Source organism: Bos taurus, chromosome 9 (genome assembly GCF_002263795.3).
Source record: "Bos taurus isolate L1 Dominette 01449 registration number 42190680 breed Hereford chromosome 9, ARS-UCD2.0, whole genome shotgun sequence".
Lineage (NCBI taxonomy): Eukaryota > Metazoa > Chordata > Mammalia > Artiodactyla > Bovidae > Bos > Bos taurus.
The window spans coordinates 80974464-80980614 of record NC_037336.1 but is presented as its reverse complement, the minus strand read 5'-3'; positions in this window follow the sequence as shown (position 1 = coordinate 80980614).

The following is a 6151-nucleotide window of genomic DNA, read 5'->3' as shown; positions in this document are numbered from 1 at the left end:
GAAGGCAACAGTGCCCAGGGCCCGGGAAAGTCAGAGTTCAGCTTGACACCATGCACCAGAACCTTCGCTTTTCAGTTAAAAGAAATTAGAATAAAAATGCTTGTGTGATATTACTATATATAAAATAGATAACTAGTAAGAACCTACTGTGCAGCACAGGGAACTCTACTCAGGGCTCCATGGTGACCTAAATGGGAAGGAAATCCAAGGAAGAGGGGATAAATGTCTATGTAGAGCCGATTCACTTTTTGGTGCAGCAGAAACTAACAGTATTGTAAAGCAACTATACTGCCATTCTTAAAAATGCCTGACAGCTTTCACACGCCATCTGAATCATTTCAGGGCAGGCGGCTCCTTGAGAAAGCACAGCCTGGCAGGAGGTGATCCGGCTATTCTGGGTCTACCCTCCAAAAGCAAACACGCTCAGCTAGAGCCCGGGTGCAGAGAGGACTCGGCTCACCGCCCTCCTCTCTCTTCCTCAGCCCTCCCACACCACCTCATCCACAGGTTTCCTGCACACACGCACCTCTTTTCCCATCTCCCCCTCATTCACTCTCCTCTACCTCGCCTGTCAGGCTTCCTCTAACGTACTCTTAGCCTCCTCTGGGCTTTCAGCATCCTTCACCTCTCAGATGCTCCCCTGCGTTCCTCACATTGCTTTGCTTCTGGAGCACTGCCTTTGGGTCCCTCTTCCCAATCCTTCTCGTCCTTCTCGCCACTTGTTGTTCTTACATGTTGTCTGCCTTTCTAATTTCAGGCACTCTTCATTTCCTCTGCTACCTTTTTAATTTACTATTTTTAAAGACCTCCATGCTAAGTTCTTCTTTTTAAATGTCTCCTTTCTCCCTTTTGCCCATCTTTTTTCAGTTTTCTATTATTTCCTTGCCTTTTTTTCTGCTTCCTCTTCCTCTGAAGACGTGGTCCATTCCCTCCCACCTCACCAGGGCTGTGGAAACTCCACCCTCTGCTCTGACCCACGGAAGACCACAGGAACGGAGACCTGATGTACGGTAGGGACTTCTTCCTCACCTTGTCCTACATGCACAGATGCTAGTCAGATCATTCATTTTTCAATGAAGACAAGAGGACTGCATATTCTGATGCTTGACTGCATTTCAGGGTCATAAAATTACAGAAGTCACCCAAAGCCATCCAGAGGAAATGTGGCTTCTTGTTTTGTTAATAGTCAACCTGTTTGCCTTGCAGACCAGCCTATCCCCACCCCCACACCCTCAATACACACACTAGTTGGTTGGTGAGCAAAATTACTTGTTCATTCTGGATTACAGGGAGACAAATCCTGTAAATTAGCCTACTTAGGAAATATTTAGGCTTCCTTTTGGGTAAAAAGGGCTTCCCTGGTGGCTCAGACAGTAAAGAATCTGCCTGTAATGCAGGAGACCCTGGTTCAGCTGCCAGGACTAAGCGCCACTTCAGAGAAGACCAGAGCAAGGCAGCCTTTTCAGAACCAGCCGCCTCTCATCCCGTCTGTTTACTCAGGAGCCAGGTCCAGAACTCAGGTTCCCAGGGGCTTCCAGCCGTGTCCACAGTGAATGGCTGTGCATCCCACTGTCCCACTGAGGAATGTTACCCCAACACTTTTGAACCGTGGTGCTGGAGAAGACTCTTGAGAGTCCCTTGGACTGCAAGGAGATCAAACCAGTCCATCCTAAAGGAAATCAGTCGTGACTATTCATTGGAAGGACTGATGCTGAAGCTGAAACTCCAGTAGCCACCTGATGCAAAGAACTGACTCATTGGATCGCAGTGGACATGACTTAGTGACTGAACAACAACAACAAATCCCAACACTAAGCTCAGTATCTCAGATGCTTCTCCACCCCTTGCTTCTCCCTAAGCTGGCAGGCTTAGGCATTGTTCTCCAGGCACTAGGAAGAACTTGGAGCCCCTGCCCCTTCTGGTCCCTGAGTGCCAATATTTGTCCTGTTGATGTTCCTACATGAAGCCTGAAGCTGCCATAATTCATGATCTGGTCTCTGTCAGGTCCACCTCAGCTCTCAATGATATGCTAGAGCCCTCTAAGATATGGTTGTGAACCCCAAATCCTTGGCACAGAGGCCCCAGGGGATTACAGGAGTCAGATTTCCTGTTAGGTTCTCTGCTACTTCTGGGTCCTGTCTACATCAGGACTGGAGTATCAGGGTCCCCCAGGAAATCTGAAAACAGCACCTCCCTCCATCTAACAAGGCTCCATCTAGTTCAACTTGCCTGTCAGGCTAGAGGCTTCTTCTCGAGTCCTAAGTGGGAATCAGGACAGAAATGTCCCTCTTAGTCACCCCTTATTTATCTGACCCATATAATGATACTAGTCTACACTTAGGTGAGGCTTAATATGTGCTTTGCATGGCTTAATTCTCAGGACAACTCTAGGAGGAAGAAGTACTATTATCGTTCACATCTAACAGGTGTGGAAACTGAGGTACAGAAAGGCTGGATGACTCCCTCAGGACCACAGAGCCCTGGAGTCGAGGAGGGAGCCAGGATGAGCATCCTGTGGCTGACTGTGGAATCCATGGTCTCAGACTCTGCGCTATGCTGCTCCTCTGCCTCCTCTGAGACCCCTGGCCTCTTTCCTTCATTCCTCCTTCTACTCCCTGCCCTCAGGCCAGGAAAAGTCCGGATTTTATTTCCCCATGTCACATGTTGTCTCTACCATGAGGCTGGTTGGTTTACCATATAAAGAATGGCGTGGGTTTTCAGTTTGTTTTGAATGCTTTACTTCTGCGTTTCCAAGAGAGAGGCTCCATGCTGATGTCAGCGTGGGGCAAATGTTTCACTTCTTCCATTGTCCACTTCAGAGGAATTCTGGGAACTGCCAAGACTGGCTTCTGGCAGCCACCCAACTCCCATATGGAGATCCAGAATGTATCCTTGAGAGCCTCACTCAGATAGCAGCTCCAGCCTCGGCAGTCCCTGAGGCCATCAACAGCAGGACCGCTTCCTCTGGCAGCAACAGATGTTGGCCACGGCTGGCTGAGCTGCCTTTCCCCACGGGAGATCAGGAGCAGTGACCATGGTAAGCACCCCGAGGACCAGCAGCTCCCCAGCATGTGGCTGCCGGCACTGGTGGCCGCACTGTTGCTACAAGGGACAAGTACTTGACCCTTCTACTCTCTTCACCTGCTGCCTCCAGGTGACCTCAGACAAACAGGGTGGGATTGGGGCCCCTTAACTGTGTTGCCCATTGAGGCCCAAAGCTTTCCAAGATGAGCCAAGCACACTTAAAACATCTATTGTTTCTCAGATACCTGGATTCTCTATCAAAACCTTTAAGTACAAACTTTAAACCCTAGGTGGTGGTGTTCTATTGCTCAATTAGCAGTAGCTTTACGTGCTAAGGCTGTAGCTTTGTAAAGCATTATATTATAAAATGGGACACACATGCTCGCCATCAGTGACCATGTTCTAAAATGTTTCATCCTCTCAGTCATTTAAAAAGTATATTTTGAGTAGCATCTCTTCCTTTCCAGATAAATCTATTTCCTATTCATTGCAAATCCTTCATCAACAGTTCCCATCTGGCATTCTAGGATTCTTATGTTTCCTCAGGGCTCTAGGGAAAGCCTTTCACCTATTTTCAGTATTTCCTACAGAAATTGTACTTTTAGGATAAGGTTGTACTTATTAACTAAAAAAAAAAATGTTCTTTGCTTTCTAGTGAAATGGTAAATGACCCAGTGGCATTTATGCAGATCAGAAGGTCCAATTTGCAGTCTTTAACTGAAATACATGCTGGGCGCTCTTTGTGACCCTATGGACCATAGCCCACCAGGTTCCTCTGTTCATGGGATTCTCCAAGCAAGAATAGTGGAGTGGTTTGCCATTTCCTCCTCCAGGGGATCTTCCCGACCCGGGGATCAAACCTGTGTCTCTTCGTCTCCTTCATTGTCTAGCAAGTTCTTTACCACTAGTGCCAAAATACAATAACGTATTACACGAGAAAAGAAATTTGTCTGGAAGATGGAAACTTTCGAAAGGTGAGGTTCACTTGGGCAAAGGATGACTGATGAGAAGACTGGGCCACATGTCTTGTCATCACAGTTATGTCTACTGTCCCTCTAAGAGTTCACAGTCTTCTTGTCACTGCGAAAAATGCCTTTTATGTCAAGGCACAGTGACTAAAGGTCCGTTTCTTTTTTTGTTCAAATGTGCCCTGGAGGTTCAAGGGGCCACTGAGGTACTAGATCATCCTAGGATCAAAGACTAGGAAATAAAAATGATCACCCCACTTTTTCACTAGCTGGGGCTACTGCACTTGGTAATGATGTCCAGTGGATTCTCAGATTGTCTTTTCCAGGATAACCACACTCTGAAAAGACTGGGAGCCCTCCTGTCAGCCTGTGGTGCTGGGAAGCCATCAACATTGCATCAAGAGGGTAAATGCCTTTGTACCTGGGGTGACAGGTGGCTGCTGCTGCTCCCATATCTTTGCAGAGAAAGGAGAATGAAGGCAACAGCTACTTAGTCTCATTTTCTTCTTTGTTCTTTCATAATACTTGTTAAAAGGAAACAAGCAGCCCCAAATGGAGTCATGTGTGCTAAACCCAACCAAGACTTAATATCAGCTAATCGCAGTTTCAGCGTCTCTCAGGAGTAGAATTTTAAATAATTCAGTCTGAAATTTCCTGGTCTGCACGAGGGAGGTAATCTGCTCCAGATCCCTGCATTCCCATAAGGCAGGGTTCCCCGATCCCCAGGCCATGGCCGGTTTTTGGTCTGTGGCCTGTCAGGAACGAGGCTGTATAGCAGGAGGTGGGTGGTGGGCTAGCCAATGAAGCTTCATCTGTATTTACAGCCGCTCCTCATCACTTGCGTTCCCCACCTGAGCTCTGCCTCCTGTCGCATGAGCGTTGGCATTGATAATTTAAATGTAATGTGCTTGAATTGGGCTTCCCAGGTGTCACTAGTGGCAAAGAACCCGTCTGCCAATGCAGAGGATGTAAAAGATGTGGGTTTAATCCCTTGGTTGGGAAGTTGCCAAATCACATCTGACTCTTAGAGACCCGATGGACTGCAGTTCAGGAGGCTTCCCTGTCCCTCACCATCTCCCAGAGTTTGCACAAGTTCATATCCATTGAATTGGTGATGCCATCCAACCATCTCTAGATAGTTAGATATTCTCAGGAACTGATTTTATGATCCCAATCCTTGCATCTCTTCGTAGGTAGAAAATCATTAAATCCCTTCGTGGTGACATCAGCTCCTTCTGACGAGGAGAAAACCTTTTGTAAAGTAAGAGCTTGATTACACTGAACTCCCCCTTCACTAAAATCTTATATATTGACCCACTGCCTCTTCTCTCACTCCCACCAGGGCTTCCCTGGTGGCTCAGATGGTAAAGCATCTGCCTGCAATGTGGGAGACCTGGGTTCGATCCCTGGGTTGGGAGGATCCCCTGGAGAAGGAAATGGCAACTCACTCCAGTCCTCTTGCGTGGAAAATCCCATGGATGTAGGAGCCTGGCAGGCTACAGTTCATGTGGTCACAAAGAGTAGGACACAACTGGGTGACTTCACTTTCACTTTCGCTGCCTCTTTGGAGCGGTCTTTCAGAGCATTTGAGGTGTGTCTCCAGGGCTGCAGTCCTCATTTCTCCCCCAAATAAAGCTTAACTCTACACATGGACATCACCAGATGCTCGATATTGATATCAGATTGATTAAATTCTTTGTAGCCGAAGATGGCGGAGAAGGCAATGGCACCCCACTCCAGTACTCTTGCCTGGAAAATCCCAGGGATGGGGGAAGCCTGGTGGGCTGCTGTCTATGGGGTCACACAGAGTCGGACACGACTGAAGTGACTTAGCAGCAGCAGCCAAAGATGGAGAAGCTCTACACAGTCAGCAAAAACAAGACCAGGAACTGATTTTGGCTCAGATCATGAACTCCTTATTGAAAAATTCAGACTTAAATTTAACAACATAGGGAAAGCCTTTGACTATGCTAAATCCTTTGAGTTTGTGAATCACAACAAACTGTGGAAAATTCTTAAAGAGATGGTAATACCAGACCACCTTACCTGCCTCCTGCAAAACCTGTATGCAGGTCAAGAAGCAACAGTTAGAACTGGATATGGAAAAACAGACTGGTTCAAAATTGGGAAAGGAGTATGTTCTCTGATAGCTCAGTTGG